Source organism: Protopterus annectens, chromosome 6.part0 (assembly GCF_019279795.1).
Source record: "Protopterus annectens isolate FY-2018-M chromosome 6.part0, PAN1.0, whole genome shotgun sequence".
NCBI lineage: Eukaryota > Metazoa > Chordata > Ceratodontiformes > Protopteridae > Protopterus > Protopterus annectens.
The window spans coordinates 869,945,874-869,968,012 of NC_056737.1; the positions used below are offsets into that span (position 1 = coordinate 869,945,874).

At 48.0% G+C, this 22,139-nt stretch overlaps 1 protein-coding gene across 1 annotated transcript in view; it reads left to right on the top strand.

Moving 5' to 3' along the window:
• The window catches only part of LOC122804587 (heat shock protein HSP 90-alpha-like), an 856,879-nt gene that overhangs the window by 346,613 nt on the left and 488,127 nt on the right, over window positions 1-22,139 (top strand). The window lies entirely within an intron of this gene.

Genomic DNA, 22,139 nt, shown 5'->3' on the forward strand with positions numbered 1-22,139 from the left:
AATGCAGCCTGAGATTACTAGTTAACTGGCACCACCTCCTTGTAATGCCATGCAGACAGTCTTATTTTTGATACTTCAGGTTTACTTGAGTCCACGAATGTTCTTTGATTTTGACCGTAGTGGGTGTATTATTAAGCATCTTCATTGACTGACCCTTCAAACCCAAAATGTCTAAAACCTTGGGAGGTTACTAGACAAGTTTTGACACACTGCAGTAATGTTTCCAGCTTTTTTTTTTTCCCTAGTGGCAAGACCCCTTGCACCCCTTGATGTTGGGGCAAGCCCCAACATGCCCAAACTAGAGAGGTATAACAACTGAGAATCTTGGACTGGAAAAAAAGTGAGAGGGAAACTATATAGTTGTCTAGCCACTGTGACCATATGCTGTTACTACCCTTTTAGATTTGTTCAGCATATTGCCACAAACACTGGGGCCCCTCCTCCCTGTATTAAGGTATAAACTCCTTTGAGGTTAGGGAACTGAAGTATCTACTAGGAGAGGTTTAACTTCACAAGAGTTTCTTGGGGGGGGGGGCGGGTGTTGAGGCTAAACCATTAGGTGGGCTTGAAGATGTACGCTGAGTATTTCAGTGTATACCATCTACCTTCATGTGCACACTAAGACTACATTAATGCCTACCCTTTGTGCGTGTTGGGTAAATTTGATGCAACACTCCTGTACTTTATTCTTTGCTGTGGAATGACAGACTTTGAAGGCTTGCACTTTCTTTGTATGTGTCTTAAGATGCATGGGTTGGGCATTGGAGCAGTTCAAAAACTGGAGACTATGTGAACATGTCAACCTGACTGGACACCCGAGTTTTCAAAAACCTTGTGTGTTTAAAGTTGCATGCTTTTTTTTTTTTTTTGGTTCATGTGAATGGATGTTTTGACCTGCTTGTATTCCCAAGCAAGAGAGGGGCAGTTGCATTTTTACTGGGGAGTACTTGACAAGGTATCCACTTCCACCTAAGATTGGTCTAATGTCACAACTTCAGATGCACAAGTTAGGATTATTTATTGGCACACTCCTGGCTGCTGATCTACAGCCAGCCCTAATATAAAGGCTGATATCCTTTCACAGCTGGCTGTAACTTAGATTTATATTACCACAGTGGGTAGCATTGCTGTAAAAGTGCAGATGTAATGTGATCCTGTCTCGCCTACATTCTCTACAGATGGGTTCGGAGCCGATCCTCTGCTCCGACTCTGCCGCTATGCAATAGAACGCAGTCTCTTATTGGCTGAGTTACCTCGTATCCCAGGATGCACCACTACTGCTTCCCCAGATCTCGTTTGCCGCTTCTGAAGCATAGATGTGGTCTCGGACTTGGCTGAGCTAAGTGCCTCTTAGTAAAATTATTTGTCTAGTTTTGTACTACAACTTACCAAAAGCTGTTTTAACAGCTACTCGTTGTTGTGTGACTGTGAATTTAAACTTTTCTGTGGTAAAATTGTATTCTTTGTGATAAGCGTTCCCATTTCAGTTAGAGGGGCCTTGCCCTATCCTAGGCGTTTTAGTTAGTCTAGGCTGTTTTCTGCATAGTTTCTATGTAGTTTTCGTGTAGTTTTTGAAGTTTAGTGTATTAACATGTCAAAGGAACATAGACCATCAGGTTTCAAAAAATGTTCCAAATGTAATTATAAAATGTCCATTACGGACGACCATTCTTTGTGTGTATACTGTTTGGGTCCGAAGCACCTCCAGGAATCCTGTAGCGTTTGCCACGCATTTTCCTCTCGCATGCTCCAAGAGAGGAAAAATAAGTTGATTTTGAAAGGGCTTATTACCCCTTCCTTTGAGGAAGGCCCTATCTTCTTCTTCCCCGTCGAGGAAGAAAAAAATCTTCAGCTCCGACCAGCCAGTCGGATCCGGCAGCTAAAAAGTCACGGCAGGCTTCTCCGTCGGCTCCACGGACTTTGGAACCGAGGGCGGAACGGTCTGCCTCGATGTCTCCAGCCTCGACTCCTCTGGTTTCGGAGTCGAGAGCTCGGGCGTCGAGAGGCGAGTCCTCTCCATCGGCTCCACTGCCTTCGTGGCCGATGAGGGTTGCCCGCTCACTCTTCCCCTTCGGTGCCGAAGTCCCCATTGGCTCAGAGGGAGATTGCAGTGGTAGTGGAATCTCACTCGGCGCCGATACTTCAAGAAACCCATACGGAGCTGTCTGAGAAGTCGACTCGGACCCGGTCTGTCTCTTCTCGGTTGTCGAGGATGTCTGATTCGGATGTAGACAGGGTGCTTCAAAGGCTTTTTCAGTCTCCGGTCTTTCAAATGTTGATCTCAGCTCCAGCCCAGTTGGCTCCGAAGCCGGTTTCCCACCCTGCTATCTCGGTTCCTCCTCCAACTGCTTCGGCGCCATTGGAGTCATTGTTGGTGGAGCCGGTGGAGTTTGTCGGGTCAGTTCCGACCCTAACTCCAACCCCGCCCTTCGGGTCGGGGTTCGGTACGCGGACCTCCTCTGTCGGCCCTGGGGGGGGACACTTCGGGACCGATCCTTTTGGTTCCGAGCCTCCCTCTTGGTGCGTCGGCGGCGGGAGTTCCGACTGCTGTTGTGGCCTTGGGGGTTGAACCATCCCAGGACTCTGGGGGTCCCGCCTTCAAGGCCATGAGGAGTGCCTTGGCCAAATCCTCTCTGGCCACTTCTACCATCTCACCACCACCTTCCCTTGGCACGGAGATTGGCTCCTTTGCAATCCCCCTGTCTCACGACAGCGGAGCCCTTGGGCCTGAGGTTACCCCCATCGGGGGTTCCCTTCTTCCTGGAGGTCCCGCCGAAACATCTTCGGAGGAACCTCCGAGGAAGAAACCGTGCAAGAGGAAGCACGTCGACTCCCCTGATGAGTCCCTCACCTCTGATACCGACCTCGATGATGTGGCAGGGTCCCCTAAGTCGTCCTCTGATGTATCCTTTGCGGACATCTTGGAGATCCTTAAGCAACGAGGCGACTGGCAGTCCAAACCCCCTTCTGCTGAGGAGTCGATTTTTCCTCAAGGCCTTCGGGGCTCAGCCCTCCGCCTCCTGGGTGTCTCTGCCTTTCGATGAGCTTCTGGATTTGATCTCTCGAAGGGCTTGGGAACACCCGGACTCTGAACCGGTGCCAGCTCGCCCCAATAAATTCCTTTCGGCACCCCCTGATAAGGACTTTCTTTCAAAAGGCGTGGCTGTAGATGCCTTGGTGGTGGCATCTGCCACCCAGCAAGAAGTGGCAGAGGCTTCAACGTCCGTCCATCCTCCTAATAAGGAGTCTAGGAGCATGGATCGGTACGGGAAGCGTACCCTTACTTCAGCGACCTTTACACTAAGGTCTCTGAACTACTTGACACATTTCACGAGACTGCAGAGGGATCTGGTCAAGGAGCTTTCGGATACCCTCTCCAGTAACGTACCTGAGCAGTTGGCCCAGACAGTGAACTCCCAGTTGGCTACCCTGTCCTCGTTATCCAACTCGTCCATGAGGCTCATTTCTTATGCAGCCGAAGGAGCGAGCATAGCGGCGGGAACAGGTGTTGCTCTACAGAGACCAGCCTTGCTACGCCTGTGTCACTTTGCGGAGGCCTTTAAGTCTTCCTTTGCCGACACCCCGTTTGATGGGTCCTCTCTGTTTGGACCCAAGGTAAAGGACACTGACTCGCTGCGAACAGGAGGGTAAGACTTTGACTGCCGTAGGGGCCCGGTTTTCCACTCCCTTCAGACCTTATCCAAAGGCTCGAAGAGGAGGGAAAATGTGGTTCCGTAAGTCTCAAAAGCCTTACTCTTCGCAGCAGAGCGATTCCCCTTCTAGAGGCAGAGGAGGGGGAAATTTTTCAGGGAGACGCCGTCCCAGAGGCGGTGGAGGCCCCCGCAACACTGGAGACCGCGAGTCCTTTCGTGGCTCCTCCTCCTTCCAGCATCCCTGAAGGAGTGCCCGACTGTGCAGCTCCGGAGCCAGTCGGGGGTCGTTTTTCGAGGCACCTAAAGGCCTGGGAAAATATCACTCTGGACCAATGGGTGCTCCGAATCATCGCCGGAGTTTACACCATTCCCTTCTCTCAAACCCCCCCACCATCCCAAAGAATCCCGGACCCGCCACCCAGTCAACGGGATCTGGCAGCCAGCGAAATATCGAAGCTGCTTCAAAAAGGAGTCATCCAACCTGTCCCCGCAGATCAGGCCGGTTCAGGGACTTGCTCAAGATTCTTTTTGGTACCAAAAAAGACCGGGGACTTGAGGCCCATTTTGGATCTCAGCAAGTTAAATCGATTAGTGAAAAAGTCCAAATTCCGGATGGTCACCTTGCAATCCATTCTCCCGCTTTTGGAGAAAGGTGTTTGGATGTGCTCCATAGATCTCAGACGCCTATTATCACATTCTGCTAGATCAGGCGTCAAGGAGACACTTGCGCTTAAGCCTAGGAGACAGTCATTTCCAGTTCTGTGCACTGCCCTTTGGTCTCACCACAGCCCCCAGGGTGTTCACCAAATGTTTGGCGGTGGTGACTGCTCACCTGAGAAGTCTAGGATTCCAGGTGTTTCCATACCTAGACGACTGGCTCCTAACTGCCACCTCCAGGCATCTACTCAATCTCTAGCAGCCACCATCTCTCTAGGCAACTCCTTAGGAATCACCTTCAATTGGACAAAATCCGTATTGCTGCCATCGCAGCGTATTCTGTTTATTGGTGCAGAAATAGACTCAAGGCAGATGCGAGTCTATCTTCCTGCGGAAAGGATAGCAACGCTGCAGTCTCGGGTTCGGGCGTTACTCCTCAGACGTCGCGCTCCAGCGAGAATGGTCCTGCAGCTGTTGGGTTCCATGTCAGCCACCATTCTTCTGGTCCCCTTGGCAAAGTTGCATATGAGGATACTCCAGTGGCTCCTCTCAGTCCAGTGGTCTTATCAAGACCTTCCCCTCAGTCACCACATATTGATCAGAGACGTGCAAACAGGATCTTCGTTGGTGGCTTCTTTCCTCCAACCTGGATCAGGGGGCGACCCTTCGTTCCCCCATCCCCCTCGGCCACGTTGACTACGGACGCCTCCCAGACAGGGTGGGGGGGACATTATCTGGACAGGTCGGTCAAAGGCACGTGGCACTCCGAGAGTCTTCTCCACATCAATATCCTGGGAATGAGGGCGGTGCTTTTAACGTTTCAAGCACTGCACGATCACCTCCCCCAGGGTACGATTGCCATTCAGTCCGACAACGTGTCTGTAGTCTGGTACTTGAACAAGCAAGGAGGGACCAGGTCTTACCCCCTTTGCAGAGAGGCCATGAAGGTATGGGATTGGGTGATTGCTACCAAACGTTTCCTAGTGGCAACACACATTCCGGGGAGATCCAATGTGATAGCTGACAGACTGAGCAGGACTATTCTCTCCCCTCACGAGTGGTCCTTGAACGACAGTGTGGTAACACAGATTTTCACGGGATGGGGAGCTCCATGTTGCGATCTTTTCGCAACTCCCCTCAACGCAAAATGCCAGCAGTTATTCTCTCACCCGAGTTCCGAGGGAGATCCCCAAGGATGCTCTAGTCCAGGCTTGGCCCCCCGGTCTGCTATACGCTTTTCCACTGGTTCCCCTTCTCCCCAAGGTGATTCAGAAGGCGATTCACTTGGAAAGCAAAATGATTCTAATCGCCCCATACTGGCCTCGTCAAGTCTTGTTCCCCTTTCTTCACAAATATGCATTGGAGGGTCCCTGGTTCCTGGACCAAGTTCCGGACCTCTTGACGCATCATTCAGGACAGCTTCATCAGTCCCTCCATTCATTGAAGCTAGCAGCTTGGCTACTCCTTTTCCGACCATAGTTAGAAGCCATTCTTTCGACCCTGAAGTCATGCATATTTTGTCCTCTGTCCACAAGGCTTCTACTAAAAAGATGTATAGCAGTAAATGGAAGAGGTTTGCTATTTGGGCCCAACTCCGAGGATTAGACCCTATGACAGCCTCTGTGTCAGAGGTTCTGAAGTTTTTAACTTCCCTGTTCAACCAAGGCTGTTCTGTGTCTACCATCAAAGTTCAATTGGCGGCTATTTCCAATTTTCACGAGAGCGTAGAACCACCTTTAATGAGCAACAAGTTGTGCAAAGCTTTTATTAAAGGAGCTTGGCTTCTACGGCCCCCTGTATGTCATTCCGCACCACCGTGGGACCTTAACGTAGTGTTAGGTGCATTAACTGCTCCTCCCTTTGAGCCGGCAGCAACCTGTGACTTAAAATTTCTTTCTTGGAAGACTGCCCTTCTAGTTGCTATTACATCAGCCAGGCGAGTTTCAGAACTTCAAGCCCTATGTGTCAAACCACCATACCTGGTATTTCACAAGGATAGAGTATCTCTTAGACCAAACCCATCCTTTATACCAAAGGTTTGTTCTAATTTTTGTTTGCAACAATCACTGGATTTACCGATGTTCTTCATTCCACATTGCTGCAGTCCTAACTATTGGGTAGTCCGCTGTCCAGTCGGCCCGAATACCAAAGTATATGGCTGACGTCGGTCAGGGCGCATTAGACTGACGTCAGTACGTCAGGGTACTAATGCGCATGACCGACGTCATATCCTCAGTCTTTTTTGCCGCATGGTCAGATGCAGAAGCAATTTTGCGAGTGCAGGTTGGCGTTCTGAAAGTTTCTGAAGCCAGAGTTTCAGACCGAATCAAAGTTGGCTAAGTACCCGCTGGGGAATATTTTGGTTTTTCTTGCCTCAGTATTTAACCGGATGTCAGAAAAGTGAATAACTGTATTTCTTGTGGGAAACAGATACCTCATAGGGATTACCATACTTTGTGTATACCTTGTTTAGGGCCTGAGCACGACGTTGTTGGATGCCGCTCTTGTGCTAGATTTAACAAACGCACTATTAAGAGAAGGTTAGACTGTGCCAGGTTAGTGTTTGGGAAGCGTTGTAATTATAAAATGCCGCCGGATGCTCCGGCCGGCTTCGCTAAAAAGCGCAAGGACAAAACAGCAAAGCCTAGAGTGGAAGAACCGACAGTCCCAGACGCCGGTTCTTTGGGGCTCAGTGGACCCGGAGGTTTTCTCAGGTGTTTCTTTGGAGTCTCAAGAGACTTTACTGTTACAGGATGTCTCCTCTCAGGAAGTAGGCCAGGCTGAGGGGGCTTCTCAGGTGGCTGTTCTTCCCTCTCTTCCTAAGGTGGTCAGAGCCTCCCCTTCTGTTTCCAAGGCTGCTTTGAGGGGCAGGCCGAGTTTTGCTTCAGTGGGGGTTTCTCCTAGTGCTTCAGGGTCTTTGCCTAAGAAACATATGCTTAAAATGGCAGAGGATTTGATTACTATGATAAGGGGTTCTATGCCCCCTCCTGATAAGAGGCCTAGGGTGGAACCTGAGTTTGAGAGTTTTGAGCATTGCTCGGAGGCTTCTGAGTCTTCGGCTGAAGACTTGCAGGAGTACCCTCCTTATTCTGATTCTGATGTGGATGATTCTACTCCTTCAGCTTCCCTCCTGAGGATTTTTCATTTTCAGAGACTCTGCATTCCATGAGGGAGCATTTTAAATGGGAAGGTCAAGATTTCTCTGATTCCAGGAAAAGGCTTAGGAATTCTTGTTTTACCCCAGCATAGGCCTTTAGCTATACCTCCTGTTTTGAATGTGGTGGAAGATGTTTTTGCAGAGGCTTCCCTGAATCCTGATTCTTTGCCTCCTGCCCCAGTTAAACCGGATAGGTATTATAGGGTGCCTGAAGCTCATAAGTATCTTTTAAGAGTCCTAGGGCAGACCCGAAACTGTTTCTCAGGGGCCTAAAGGTGTGAAGGCCTCAGTTGTTAAAAATCCTGTCCCTCCTGATAAAGAGGCAAGGGCTTTGGATAGATGGGGAAAGAAAGTGTATACTTCTTCCACTTTAGCCATGAGGGCGTTGAATTGTCAGTTTCACATGTTAAAATATCAGAATTATCTTCTTTCACAGTTGAAATCTAAGGTGGATGCTCTGGCGGAAGGTATTGAGTGTAAAGAGTTGCAGGATTTAGTTCATGTGTCTGAACAGGTGGGTAAACATTCCTTGCAATGTGGTTTTGATGCTGTGCAGGCCTCCTCCAGGGTGGCTGCCACTGGTTCTGTTCTTCGTAGGCACGCCTGGTTGAGAGATCAGAATTTAGCTGAGCATGTTAAGACACGGATTTTGGATGCTCCCTTGCAGTCTGATGTGTTGTTTGGTTCGCCTGTAGAAGCAGTTTTGAAGAAAATGGAGGACAAGGCTAAGTCTATGCAAACTGTTAAAGATTTTTTGCAGGTGCAGCCTCCGAAGTTCAGTAGAAATTGGCCTGCTAAGGGATGGACTTATCCTGCTTATGATTCCCAGTCTAGGGGTAGGTCTAGACGTGGTAGGGGCAGAGTTCAGGGTTCTTTTAGGCCTAGAACAGGGAGTTCCCCTGCTCAGACTTCTGGTGAGGGCAGGGGTCAGTCCTTTCGTAAGCAGACCCAATGACCTGCCTTTTCAGCTGCCAGTTCATTCTCGCCTGGCAGCACCGTTGGGAGGAAGACTGTCTCTTTTCAAAGAAAATTGGGATTTAATTACCCAAGACAGATGGGTTCTGGATATCATTCACCACGGTTACAAGTTTTATTTCCATACCTTGCCTCCTTTCAAAGGCATGCCAGACATTCCTCCTCTACAAAGACAAGAGGCTCACAAGCAAATTTCTCAGTTACTCCAAATAGGGGCCATTCAGCCGGTTCCTGTGCCAGAAAGGGGCCTAGGATTTTATTCTCGCTTGTTCCTAGTACCGAAGAAGGGGAACACGTGGAGACCAATTTTGGATTTATCTATCCTCAACACTTATCTGGACATTCCCAAGTTCAAAATGTTGACGTTACAACAGCTTTTACCTCTGCTGGGCAAAGATCACTGGATGGTAACTTTAGATCTCAAGGAAGCTTACCTTCATGTGCCTATAAGACTAAGTTGCAGAAAGTATCTGCGTTTCGAGCTGGAAATTCTCATTATCAGTTCTCTGCATTGCCCTTTGGCTTATCTACTGCGCCCAGAGTATTCACAAAGGTTCTGGCTCCAGTGATAGCTTACTTCAGGCTAAAAGGAATTCAAATATATCCTTACTTGGACGATTGCCTGATTCTGGCTCAAGAAAAGGAAGACCTTCTACAGCATTTGGAATATGTCATAGCAGTGCTAAGATGCCTAGGGTATTCTGTGAACGAAATAAAGTCCAGTCTAGTACCCTCTCAAGACATGTGCTTTCTGGGTGTGAGACTGAATACAGCAGCCCAGATGGCCTTTTAACCCCGGACAAACAAAAGAATCTTTCCAGTTATTTCCATCAACTATCTCTTCAGTCCGGGCTGACTGCAAGGACAGTCCTTCAAGCCTTAGGGTTCATGGCATCTTGTATTCTGGTGCTTCCCAATGCCAAACTGCATATGAGGAAGCTACAATGGTATCTCAAAATGTATGGACACAGCACTGCCAGGATTTGGACACTGTCATTCAAATAATACCTTGCATTCAAAAGGAATTTTTGTGGTGGGCTCAGGAATGTCACCTAAACAAGGGACTCTCTGTGACCCGCCAGAGGCGAGTCAAATTCTAACGACAGATGCCTCAGACATTGCTTGGGGAGCTCATCTAAATGGAAAGTGGATACAAGACAAGTGGCCTGCCAGACTACAGCATCTACATATCAACATGAAGGAGATGTTAGCAGTCCAGTTTGCATTAATGGCTTTCAAGGAGTTACTTCTTCCAGGGCAGGTGTTGATTCTAACAGACAACACAACTGTCATGTGGTACATCAACAAACAAGGGGAACACATTCTTACCCATTGTGCAGGCAAGCAATGATTTTATGGGAGACTGCGCTCAGCTTGCAACTAACTCTTCAGGCAAGGTTTCTGCCGAGCACAGAACTCCTTAGCAGATGTGTTAAGCAGACAAATCATGGATCCCCACGAGTGGAAACTGGATCTTCATGTATTTCAAAAGTTGACAGTGTCCTGGGAACTCCAGACATAGATCTGTTCGCTTCTCCACTAAACCACCAGCTGCCAAAGTTTTGCACAAAGAGGTTTCATCACACAGCTTGGAAAGTGGATGCTCTTTCTTTCAGTTGGAAAAATCTTCATGTGTATGCGTTTCCACCTCTGCCTCTTCTTCCAAAGGTGCTTCTAAAGGTCAGACAAGACAAGCCAAGGATGATTTTAATAGCTCCAGATTGGCCTCGGCAGCACTGGTACCCATTACTGAGGAGTCTGGTAAAGAAGCCTCCATGGCCTTTACCCTTGATTCCACATCTGTTGTCTCAGAAGGACGGTCGTCTGCTCAATGTCAAGCTTCACTCTCTTCATCTAACAGCCTGGCATATAATGTTTTGAAAGACAGCAGGTCTCAACTTCCTCAACAAGTTTTAAATGTGATTATGGAAGCCAGAAGACCTAGTACAAGGAAAGTGTACGCAGAAAAATGGAAGAGGTTTTATTTTGGACTGCAGCAAAGAATTTGGAGATTTCAGAGCCTAATTTGAGTGTGGCTCTTCAATATCTTACTGAGTTATTGGACAAAGGTTTGTCTTTCTCTTCCATTAAGATTCATGCTGCAGCAATTTCAGCTCACTATGATTGTGACCCACCATTGGTTTCACATCCTTTGTTCAAGCAATTTCTTAGAGGGGCAAAGAATATAAGACCCCCACGTAGAGCTCCTACTCCTGCTTGGGATCTCAATTTTGTGTTGGAGAAACTTACTCTACAACCTTTTGAGCCTGCAGCTACTGCTGAACTGAAATACTTGTCATGGAAGACTGCTTTTTTGTTGGCCATTACTTCTGCAAGAAGGGTTTCTGAGTTACAGGCCCTTATGGCGGTTGAGCCTTTTTTGATTTTTCATAAGGATAGGGTATCATTACGTACTAATCCTTCCTTTATGCCTAAAGTGGTTTCTAGTGTGGCTTTAAACCAAACTATTCATTTGCCTACATTTTATGCAGATCCCCAAAATAAAGGGGAAAAGATTTTGCATACTTTAGATGTACACAGGCAATTGCGTTATTATTTGAGCAGGACTAAGGATTTTAGGCAGTCTCAGCAGTTGTTTGTTTCTTTTGCTTTGAGTTATCAGGGCAAGCCTGTGTCAAAACAAACTATTTCTAGATGGATTGGGTGTTGCATTACATTTTGTTCCCATCATGGCAAGGAGATTCCAGCTGGGATTAGGCCTCATTCCACTAGGGCTACTGCCACTTCAACAGCATTTCTGAGGGGGGTGGCAACTAAGGATATTTTGGAGGCAGCTACTTGGAGTTCAGTGCATACTTTCTCTAAGCATTATCACCTTCCTCTCTACTCTAACTCTAGGGCTGGTTTTGCCACAGCTATTTTGCAGGGCATGTCATCAGTTCCTGCTTCCTTATGATTTGCCAGCCTCCCTTACCTCTGCTTTGGGATTCTACCCAATAGTTAGGACTGCAGCAATGTGGAATGAAGAACATAGTACAGTTTTGTACCTACCATAAATGTAGATGTTCGAGGATCCACATTGCTGCAGTCCAATTTACCCTCCCTCCTTCCCCTCTGTGTTTAGGGGTGGTTGTGTAGGTGAGATTATATTCTGCTAATTTTGTATATTTTGTATATATATATATATATATATATTTTGGTGCAGGTATGTTGGGAATTTTTGGGTTTTGGCCTTATCTTTTCAGGGTCTTCTGACATCTGGGGCAAGAAAAGACTGAGGATATGACGTCGGTCATGCGCATTAGTACCCTGACGTACTGACGTCAGTCTAATGCGCCCTGACCGACGTCAGCCATATACTTTGGTATTCGGGCCGACTGGACAGCGGACTACCCAATAGTTAGGACTGCAGCAATGTGGATCCTCGAACATCTACATTTATGGTAGGTACAAAACTGTACTTTTTTTTCCCCCTAAGTATTCAAACAGAGCTGAGTATACTTTTCACAGCTTAGATGTGCACAGACAATTACGTTTCTATTTGGATAGGACACACCAAGCACGAAAATCAGATCAACTGTTTGTGTCCTTTTCGGATAGTAAATTGGGCAAAGCCGTCACGCAAGTCACTATTGAAAAGTGGATCAGAGACTGTATCAGTCATATTTATCGCATTTCAAATAAGGAGCTTACAGTTCCAGTGAAAGCTCATTCTACCAGGGCTATGGCCATTTCGGCAGCCTTTCATTCCAAGCTCTCTATTAGTGACATCTGTGCGACTGCTACGTGGTCTTCTCTACACCCCTTTATTTCTCACTACAAATTGGATGTGGCATCTAGGGGTCGAGCTTCCTTCGGTTCCACGGTTCTCCGGAGCGTTTTCCAGTGAGCCACCCAGGAATTAGGTACTAGGGACGCTGTCCCATCTGTAGAGAATGTAGGCGAGATAGGATCCCATTACATCTTTTATTTATGTACTTACCATAACGTTAGATGTATGGGATCCATCTCGCCTACATTCCTAATAACCCACCCTCCTTCCCCCTGCCTTGTAGGCCAGAAGAGACCGGACGATCCAAATTCAACTTTATCCTCTCTTGAAACACCTGGCAATGTTATAACAGTCTATGTATGTGTGCATGTGTGCGGACAAACAAGATCTGGGGAAGCAGTAGTGGTGCATTCTGGGATACGAGGTAACTCAGCCAATAAGAGACTGCATTCTGTTGTATAGCGGCTGAGTCGGAGCCGAGGATGGGCTCCGAACCCATCTGTAGAGAATGTAGGCGAGATGGATCCCATACATCTAAAGTTATGGTAAGTACATAACTAAAAGTTTTGTACCTACCATAAATGTAGATGTTAGTGTTCACCCTGCTGCAGTCATCACACTTGGGTTAACCTGCCATCAGGCGGTCCCGCAGTTGGCCCGAATTCCAAAGTCTTGGTCCGGCGTCTGTTGCTGTCGCTTCTTCCCTGATGTCAGTGTGTCAGGGGTATACAAGAGGCATCAGATGCCATTTTCTTCAGTTTTTCTTGCCCCAGATGTCAGGTGCCCCCAAAAGGTAGGCAATATATATATAAATATATACATATGGCTATATAAAAACTAAAACAAAACCCTTAGGTACAAGCAAATACACTACAGAGGTAGTATAGTATAAAGTGGTAGAGATAAGCTCAGCTAGTTCAGAGGGGATGGAGGGAGGGTAACCTGTACTGCAGCAGGGTGAACACTCTTATGGTAGGTACAAAACTGTACTATGTTCATCGTGTTGCCCTGCTGCAGTCCTCACAGTTGGGTTGAATCCCAAAGCTAAGGAGGGGAGGTGGAGTCTAACAGGGTTAGAAGAGGCTAGTAGGCCCTGCAAAACTGCAGTGGCAAAATCAGCTCTAGTCTTAGAGTAAAGAGTTAAGTGATAGTGTTTGGTGAAGGTGTGCACTGAACTCCAAGTAGCAGCTTCCAGAATATCCTTTGCTGGCACTCCCCTGAGAGAGGCTGCTGATGTAGCTGTAGCCCTGGTGGAGTGGGACCTAATGTTAACAGGTACTGGTTTCCCATGATGTGTAGCAGAAACATATGCAATGTCCTATCCATTTAGAAATGGTCTGTTTTGAGAGAGCTTTTCCTTGTGATCCTGTAGCATAGGCTACAAAGAGCTGGTCAGTTTTTCTGAAAGCCTTAGTTTTATCCAAGTAGTAATGTAATTTCCTGTGAATGTCCAAAGACTGCAGGAGTCTTTCTCCTTTATTCTGGGGATTTGGTAAGGAGGTGGGCAAGTAAATGGTTTGGTTTAGGGCCACACTGGATACCACCTTTGGCATAAAGGAAGGATTAGTCCGTAAAGAAACTGTCTTGATGAAAAATGAGGAAAGGTTCCACTGCCATTAGTGCCTGTAGCTCTGAGACTCTTCTAGCTGAGGTTATTCTAGTAGCAGGGCAGTTTTCCATGAAAGAGATTTTAAATCATTTGAAAAAGCGGTTTCAAAGGGTGGCAGTGTAAGCTTTTCCAGGACAAAATTGAGATCCCAAGTAGGTGTTGGAGCTCTCCTTGGCAGTCTTAAGTTCTTAGCCCCTCTGAGGTACTGTCTAAGGAGTGGATGTGAAAATAAAGGAGGATCCGTGCTGAAATTGCTGAGGCGTGGATCTTAATAGATAAAAGGAAAGTCCTTTGTGTAACATCTCAGTTAAATATTGTAGAATCTGAGGAATGTTAGACTCCAGGGGATTTAGGCCTTTAGCCTGGTTCCAGGAGCAAAAATCTTTTCCATTTGTCTGAATAGGTTTTTCTGGTGCTGGGCCTCTTGGCCTCCAGAATGACATCCATAACAGCTTTGGATAAAGGTGTTGGCTGGTTGTTTAGGTAATTTGCCATGCAGCCAGATTTAAAGTCTTGAGCTGGCTGTGTAGATTCAGATTGTCTCGCTGGGTGAGCAGGTGTATAGGAGAGCGTCCACTTTCCAAGCTAGTGGATGGAAGGTCCTTGTGCAAAATTTTTGAAGTTGGTGGCTGTGGGGGCTTGCAAACAGATCTATGTCTGGGCGTCCCCATTTTTTAATTATCATTGCAAATACTTGTGGATCTAGTTTCTGTTGGTGTGGATCCGTGATGTTTCTGCTTAGGTCATCGGCCAGTGTGTTTTTTCTTTCCTGGCAGGAATTGTGCTTTTAATTGAACCTGGTAAGACAGCGCAGTGTTCCACAAGGTCATTGCTTGCCTGCATAGAGGGTAGGAATGTGTGCCCCCTTGCTTGTTTATGTACCACATAACCGTGGTGTTGTCTGTCCTTAGTAGTTGTCCTAGGTGTAGAAGGTCCTTGAAAGCTGTTAGGGCGTTCTGCACTGATAGCATATCTTTTTGATTGATATGCAGGTGTCTGATCTGTAGTTCATTTGCCCTGAATGCACTGTCCTGCCATGTGTGCTCCCCAGGCATAGTCCGATGCATCTGTTGTCATAGTTTGCTTGGCTGTGGGTAAGGTGAAAGGCTGACCCTTGTTGAGGTGACATGCCTGTGCCCACCATAGAAACTCCTGTTGAAGGCAGGGAATGAGTGGAATCATTGTTTCCAAGCTGTGGCTGTGCTGAGTCCATAAACTTTTCAGGTACCATTGTAATTTCCTAATATGCAGTTTTGCAAATGGTATTAGTAGAATGCAAGATGCCATGAATCCCAAGGCCTGCAGAACTTTTCTTGCAGGGAGTTGGGTCTTTGTTGCCATTATTTTGAAATATTGAAACAGTTGGCGTTTTGTCTGGCGTGAGATAAGCCATCTGGGCTGTTGTATTCAAGCTGGCACCCAGGAATGTTGTTTTGCGAGGGCACTAGTTTTTATTTCTTTTCGTTTACTGTGTACCCTAGGCAACTTAGAAGGTGTTTGACAAATGCCAGATGCTGTAGAAGAATGTCCTTGCTTTCTGCTTGAATAAGACAGTCGTCCAGGTATGGGTATATTTGAATTCCTCTTTGTCTACAGTATGCAATTACTGGTGCCAGGCATTTTGTGAAGACCTGGGCGCAGTAGATAAGCCAAAGGGCAGTGCAGAGAATTGATAATGCATTGAATCTGCAATGAAGCGGAGGTATCTTCTGCAATTTTGTCTGATGGGGACATGCAGGTATGCCTCCTTGAGGTCCAAAGTGACTAGCCAAGCATTCTTGCCCAGCATGGGAAGAAGCTGCTGTAGTGTTAGCATCTTGAATTTTGGTACTTGCAGATAGGTGTTCAGAATTGAAAGATCCAGAATGGGTCTCCATGCTTTGTCCTTTCTTGGAACTAAAGAGAGTCTTGAGTAAAATCCTTGTCCCTGCTCCTGTGTAGGTACCTGTTGAATGGCTCTCATGTTCATGAGAGCTGTAATTTGTTTTTGTGCCTCTGCCCATTGATTTGGTGGCAGGTTTGGCATTCCTTTGAACCTTGGTAAGGTATGAAAGTGGAATCTGTATCCTTGAGAGACTATGTTTAGAACCCATTTGTCTGTTGTGATGATGTGCCAGTTTTCCTCCCAAGGGTGTTGCCAGGAGAGATTTGCTTGGTAGTTTGAGGATAGAGTCATTGTGTCTGCCTTCTTCTAGCTTGGGGCCTGTTTTCTCCTCCTTTCTGGGTAGCAGAACCCCATTGGCGAGGTTTGTAAGGGCCCTGTGACTGACCTCTGCCCCTTGGGCGTCTGTATTTGCCCTCTGTGATCTGTCTGAAGCTGGAAAGGACCAATTATTTGTTGGCCAATTTCTGATGAAGCTCTAGGGGGTTGTACCTGCAAGAAATCCTTGACCGTTTGCATAGATTTAGCCTTATCCTCTATTTTCTTTAAAAACTCTTCTGCTTTCACACCAAATAATACATCCTGTTGTAAAGGTGCATCTAATAATTTTGCTTTAACATTGTCAGGGAGGGTTTGCTCTTTTAACCAAGCATGTCTACGAATGACTGAGCCAGTAACAGCTGCTCTACAGGAAGCTTCCAGTGAATCAAATCCTCATTGTAAAGTATGCTTGCCCACCTGTTCAGCTGCATGCAACAGATCCTGCATTTCCTTGAACTCAGGCTGTTCTGAGTGGGTGCTCATTTTTTTTTTTTTTGTTTTGTTTTAACTGAGACGTCAGTAATTGTTGATATTTCAATATATAAATCTGGCAATTTAATGTTCTTATAGCCAGAGTTGCAGAGGTGTATATTTTCTTTCCCCATCTATCTAGGGCTTTGGAATCTTTCAGAGGGCACAGGATGTTTAGCCATAGAAGCGTTTGCTCCCTTAGGACCCTGGGATATGGCTTCTGGGTCAGCTACAGGGCTTTTATAAAGGAATTTGTGTGAGTCAGGTACTCTGCAGTATCTGTCTGGTTTGGCTGGAGCAGGAGGTAGAGAGTCTGGATTTAAACTAGACTCCAAGTAGACATCATCCACAATATCTAAAACAGGAGGAATAGCAAGAGGTCTGTGCTGGGGTAATAGAAGGAACTCTCGGAGCCTTTTCTTAGAATCTGAGTAATCCTGGCCTTCCCAGTGGAAATGTTCCCTCATGGTATGTAATATTTCCCCAAAGGAGTAGTCTTCAGGGGGAGATGCTGAGGGAATAGTCTTCAGCATCAGAATCCTCATAAGGTGGAAAAGTGTAATCCTGTTCCTCAGAATCTGAGGAGAGAGCAACCTGGTCAGAGAATGCATAATCCTCCTCTTGCATTGGTCTTATCAGGAGGGGGATGGGAACCCCTGATAAGGGTATTTAAATCTTCAGCCATCTTAAGCGTCTGTTTCTTAGGCATGGGGCCTTGACCTGTAGACTGAACAGTTTTCTTAGGTTTTAAAGGAGTTTTAAGTTTAGCATAAGATTTAATGGTGAGTGTAGTCGGTCTGAAGACACCTTCTGCAACCGAAGGGGTTTCCTCTGCACCGGTGTCCAAATCTCCTCCGGTGTCTGTAGGTGACTGTGTCGGCCTAGTAGACTCCGCGTGGGAGTCTGCAGCTGTCTGGGGTTCCGGCTCTGTGGTAGTCGGGGGGCTGCGTAGGTGCCTCACTGAAAACCGGCGACAGGTCCAGCTGAGACCTTGGGGTCTGGCTTATTCCTAGGCTGCCTGTCCTTATCCTTGCGTTTTTTATAAATTGCGGTCGTCGGCTGCTCCAACAGCATGATATAATTGAATTTCCTACCAAAGTAATGCCGTGTGAAGTCAAAACTGCGTTTGATAGTGCGTTTATTAAACCTAGCACAAAACCGACAACCTGTGATGTCGTGGTCTGGGCCTGGGCAAGGAATGCAATAGGAATGGAAGTCTTTGAGGTATTTGCTTCCCACAAGAAATGCAATTAACTTTTTCTGACATCGGACTGAGGCAAGAAAATGTTCCCCAACAGGGTACTTGGCTTCGGACTGAAATTCAAATCGAAAATCTCAGGTGTCGGCCGACCGGCACTTGCGAACTGCTTCTGCTTTGGGCACAACGCGGCAAGAAAGACTGGAGAAAATGGCATTGGATGCCTCTTGTATACCCCTGCCGCACTGATGTCTGGGAAGAAGCAACAGCAACAGATGCCGGACCAAGACTTTGGATTTCGGGCCGACTGCGGGGACCGCCTGACTGCAGGATAACCCAAGTGTGATGACTGCAGCAGGTTAACACGATGAACATCTGACTGGGTCTCCCATGAAAGAGCACTGGCCCAGCGGAACTAACCTAAAGTGGTATACAAAGACATTTTGCAATCTCAAAAGCCCATTTGTATTTCCCTACTAAGTTTTTATTCCTTTGGTCTCTAACATTTTCATTAGCTTGATTTCGGTCTTGTACCTTGGCCACAAAAGTAAAGACTCTGTCAAATATTGTAGACCTCTTGGCAAAATGGCTTGTACCCAGATCATGTTCACCTTTGACACAGTCCCTACATCAGGTATTTCTCTTGCAGAACTAGCAGAAGAATGTATTTGCTTTCACTTATAGGCAGTTGATTCAGCAATCTAATCCCATTGCTGCCCTTCAGAGTACAGTTTTGGTCTCCATTCTCCCAAGTCGACTGTTTTGCTGGCAGGCTCAGCAGGTCCATTTTTTTCCTCAAGTGGTGCATCAGAGTTTTAGCTGCTGGGGCTATCTTTGCTGTGAACTATTCCTTGTTGTGAGTTCCCTTAATTTCCCCCAGAGGAGCAGAGAGACTTTGGCCGTCTGGGCTTCTTTGTTAAATCTTTTCTGATGTCGGTCTTCATTGTATCCTTGACAGATGGGTCTGGTTCTGATATATTCATCTCCTACAGCTTGCGCTAGCCAAAACCTTTCTAACCTCACCTCCTAACCATAGTCCCCCTCTGTTACCCCAGATCTTGTTTGCTGCTTTTCCGAATGGTCGTGTTTTGCCACTGCTGCGGTTTCCTTTGGTTTAGGTAAATTCCTATTGTTACTAAAACATTTCTCTCTCCTCTCTGCTTGATCCTCTACCGTTTTGTTTACTTTTTATCTGAAGTAGGGAGTTCATTTGTCAGCAACCTGTGGGTCTTAGATCCGATATCGGATCCGAGCCGGCAACTTGTTTCAAGCTAATGGATCTGAGCTCCTAGCTCCTCCCCTCACCCATAATCCCCTGCTAACCCTCCATGACCCCAGATCTAGTTTGCCGCGCTTGTGGATAGCTGGATTCTTGTGAGCTCATCTAGTTCTTGGCAGTTAAGTTGTTATTTTTCTGTCAACTTTCTTAATTTTTCTCAAATATTTTGTGTGTAAGTGTTGGGTACCCTTTAGAGTAAAATATTTTCTTTTAAGTAGTTTTCCCTCCCTTCGCTGGTCGTTGGAGTGTGTGTTGCGTTTTGGGGCCTGTGTGTGTTACATTACTTTTCTTTAAGTATGGCTGAGGCCCCAAAAGCCATTTTTTCTAAATGTACAGGGTGTGGCCATAAGCTCTCCCCGGCTGATGGCCACACTCGGTGCATTCGGTGCCTTGGGGTTGAACACCTCACCTCAGGCTGTACCATTTGTGCAGCGTTCAACCCCAGGGCACTGAAAGAGCAGAGGTCGAAGCTGGTCTTGGCGGGACTTTTACCCCCGGACTCTGCTCCGGCCTCCGCTGCTCCCGTGGCTCCACCACAGGCTGTGGTTGCTGCCATTCCTGCCCCCCTTCCTCCATCTGGGACTCAAACTCCCGCTAAAGTGTCAGAGGACAGGGATGCCAGCAGGGAGATACGGAGGGAGAATCACCACAAGCGGCGGGCCAAGACCTCCGTTTCGGCCCCGCCAGCTAAGCGGGCTTCTCCCTCCACTGCTTCTAGGTATCCTCCTCTGCTCCGATCCCCTTGTTTCTCCCCAGGGCCCGAGGAGGAGGAGGCCCGTTCTCCATCAATGTCATCGAGGCGGCATTCCAGGCCTGCCTCAGTGACCTCCTCGAGATCGACCTTTAGTATGTCCGATGCAGACTTGGACCGGATGATGCGAAGGTTCATCCAGGCCCAGCTGCAGATGGGAGTGCTCTTGCCCCCCCCCCCCCCTTTGGGGGGGAGCTCGACACCTTTTTTCCATCCTATTGCTCCTTCTCCGACCCGCTACCCGGGTTCGGAGCCGAGCAGCGTTGGAGCTGGGGGTGGGTCAGCGCCACAGTACTTGGTACTTTGGATCCGACCCTGCCCTCGAGCCTGTCGGATCCGACCTCTCGGAGCCATGGCCTGGGCTTCGGATCCGAGGGATTCAGTGCGCCTTTGGCTCCGTCCAAGTCTGAGCGCACTGGTCCTTCGGATCCGATGGTCTCGGCGCCGGTTCCAATCCCTTCATCGGATCCGAGTGGGAACCTACTTTCGGATCCAAGAGAGAGTGGTTCCTCCTCAGCTTTCGATGTTGTGGAGAGGGCTCTGTTGAGAGCATCCGGACCCCCGGTCCTTGTCTCTACTCCTCCCTGCACTCTCTCTCTGCTGGGCCAGGCTTCCATCACCTGGCTAAAGGGACAGCCTGCTTCAATGTCCCAGATGGTTCCACTGGAACAGGATGCAGCTGGCGAGGCCTCCTCTGACAGCCCCCCCGAGGAAGTGCCCCGCAAGCATAAGTGCAAGAGGTGGCACGTGGACTCCCCTGAGTCCTTAACTGAGGACATGGACTTGGAGGAAGGGGAAGGCTCCCCAAGATCACACCCTGAGGATGTCTCCTTTGGAGGCATCATGGAGATGCTGAGGATCGAGGTGGGTGGTCTGCCCCCAAGTCTTCCTCAGAGTTCGTGTTTTCTAGAGGCATTTGAAGCAGGCCCGTCTACTTTTTGGGTGCCCCCTCCGGCCGACCCCTTGGTGGACCTCATCACCACCAGGGCGTAGAAGGATCCAGACACAGTGGAGCCAATACCAAAATGCCCGGACAGGATACCTAGGTTCATAGGTTGGTACTAGGCTATCAGCCCTAGGGCCTATACAAGCCTAGCCATAACAATTCCCTGGCTATTTCTTCCCACATTATTTACTTTCCTGGACCCCTGTCTAGCAGGGCAACTGATGTGATCCCTGGGGTGAATTTCCTTTTTCCCTTCCAAACGTCAAGGTTCCTCTTGAAGAGGTGCAAAGATGCACTCTGCTTGACATGTATGGGCAATCTATTCCAGAGTCTGGGGAGTCTCTGGGTCAGGAACCTATCCCTCCAGCATGTTTGGATTATTGTGATGACAAGGTTTAGATCCCTGGAGCGTGTAGCTGTGAGGGATTGGGATTTCTTTAAGTGTAGCATGTCCAGCAGCTCTGGGTTTGACATGGCCTTGTATGTTAAGCAGAGATCGCCTCTGAGTAGACTGTATGCTCAGACCCCCTCAGACCGATCGCACTGGAGTAAGGCCCCCCCCCGTAGATGCCATGTTGACGGCGGCAGCCACAAAGAGAGAATTGGCTCAGGAGAGCCTCTCAGTTCATCCACCGAGCAGTGAGTCCCGCTCGATGGACCGCTTAGGGAAGCGAGTTTTTAGTTCAGCGACCTTCTCTGTAAGGTCTCTGAACTATATGGCACATGTCATCAGGATGCAGCGGGATCTTATCAAAGAATACGCTGCCTCCCCTCCTGAGTCCATGTCGGCGGATGACTAGCAATTGTACTCCACCCGAATGGCCACTCTGAAATCAATTTCAAATACTGCTATGCGGCTGTTCCACGCCACAGAGGGAGCCGCTAGAGCTAGCGGAGCAGGCCTAGTCATGAGACGTCAGGCCTGGCACCATCATTGTGACTTTGCGGAGCCTTTTAAAGCGTCTTTTGTGATCGCCCCTTTTGATGGTTCTGCCCTATTTGGCAAAACAGTTCGCGAGACTTGTCCAGAGCGAGAAAGACTGCAAGACGTCTGCCGTCTGAGTCCGCTTCTCTGCTCCCCAGCGGTCCTTTTCGAAGAACCAAAAGGGTCAGAAGATGTGGTTCTGGAAATCACAACATTCCCAACCCGGTCCGGACAACCAGTCCTTCCGTGGCAGAGGACAGGGAGGACGCCGCCCTAGGGGCAGAGGGGCTCCGAGAAACTTTGGGTCCAGAGAACCTTTCTCTGAACAGCCCACACAGCAGCCCTGAAGGGTTGCCCGGCTGCTCCACTCTGGAGGCAGTCGGGGGGCGCTTCTCGGAGCACCTAGCGGCATGGGAGTCCCATCACGACAGACCGCTGGGTGCTTCGCATTATATCCAGAGGGTACAAAATACCATTACTCCATGTCCCCAAATTCAAGAATCTCCCCGATGTACCACCCGATCAGAGGGATGCCGCAGAAATTCAGCAGCTGCTAAAGAGCCATCCAGCCCGTCCCCCAAG